The 1,528-nt window shown below is 45.1% G+C and overlaps 1 pseudogene; it reads left to right on the top strand.

Annotated features, from left to right (window-relative positions):
- LOC102768446 overlaps nucleotides 1-1,528 on the top strand; it is a 28,170-nt pseudogene that overhangs the window by 22,595 nt on the left and 4,047 nt on the right.

Below are 1,528 nucleotides of genomic sequence, written 5' to 3'. Positions count from 1 at the left end.
TAGCATTGATGGAACTGGAGAGCATTATGCTAAGTGAAATAAGCCAGGCAGTGAAAGAAAAATACCACATGATCTCACTCATTTATGGATAATAAAGAACATTATAACCTAATGAACAAAAAGATAGATACAGAGGCAGAGAAGCATCAAACAGACTGTCAGACTACAGCGGGAAGGCTGGGGAGTGTTGGAGGGGGTAAGAGATCAATCGAAGGACTTATATGCATGCATATAAGCATAACCAATGGACACAAGACACTGTGGGGGGCAAGGGCATGTGTGTGTGTCGGGGGGGAAGGGGAAGCCGGGGCAAGGTCAATGGGGGAAAAAGGGAGACATATGTACTACTATCTGTAATACTTTAAACAAGAAAATAAAATTAAAAAAAAAAAAACACAAGAAATTGCCCAGACAGTGTGGTTCAGTGGTTGAGCATTGACCTATAAACCAGGAGGTCACAGTTTGATTCCTGGTTCAATTCCTGGTCAGGGCACATGCTCAGGCTGCAGGTTCAATCCCCAGTGGGACCTGCAGGTGGCAGCCGATCAATGATTCTCTCTCATCATTGATGTTTCTGTCTCTCCTCCTTCTCCCTTTCTCTCTAAAATCAATACAATTTTTTTAAAGAAAGAAACCCAATAAATTGAAACCTGCATGTTCAGGGGGAGCCATCAGATCCACAATGTAAGATCCTTAGAAAGACTCAGGGATTGGAGAGGCCAGGAACCTCCCAAGACTGGGTTCGAGGCAGGACTGAAAATGGAAGGGCTGGTTGGTAACCTATTGGGAACAGCTGGCACAGGCAGGACATGACCCTCCCCACCACTGCAGAGGCTCACTCACGCAAGAGGCTGGAAGATGGAAATCGGAGATCACGTTCACCCATGGCTCAGCTCAGGGCCCGGAATAGACAGGTCCTTAGGAAGTTGTTGCTATCATTGTTATATTCAGACGGCATCTTTCTGTCTTGTTCTCTTCATTTCTTAGTCAGTAAGTTATGAGGCAGGACAGAGGTGAATGGCAGAGTCTTGCTGCCTGTGACATCGCTCTACCATCCACACACCCTTCTCACAAGCCAGGCTGCTCGATGTGGCAGAAATGGCTAGTTGCCTTCCAATATCGACTATCCACTTCCTCTATCTAGCTAAAAAAAAAAAAAAAAAAAAGCTAGCTCCCTTGCTTTCTAGCCTCAAGGCATTTTCCAGTCTCCTTCGTAATTAGGTGTGGCCATGTAACTATATAAGTGGAATTTATTGTGAGGAAATTGGGAAGTATCTTTAAAAGAAAAGCTAAAAAGAAGAAGAAGGAGGAGGAGGAGGAGGAGAAAGCTCTTCTTCTACTCTGCTCTCTGGGCAGTTGATGTTCCAGTGCTCCGGCAGCCATACTGTGCAGTGAGGGTAAGGGACATATGTGAGGGGTGGCCGAGCAGAGAGATGGAAGGAACCATATTTATGGAATTGCTATACCAGCCATACATTGTCCACCTCTGGACTTCTTTTGCATGACAGAGAAATAAACTTCTTTCTTC

Source organism: Myotis davidii, unplaced genomic scaffold (genome assembly GCF_000327345.1).
Source record: "Myotis davidii unplaced genomic scaffold, ASM32734v1 scaffold199, whole genome shotgun sequence".
NCBI classification, from domain to species: Eukaryota; Metazoa; Chordata; class Mammalia; order Chiroptera; family Vespertilionidae; genus Myotis; species Myotis davidii.
The sequence above is the reverse complement of the archived record's forward strand: the minus strand, read 5'-3'. Positions and strand labels throughout refer to the sequence as shown.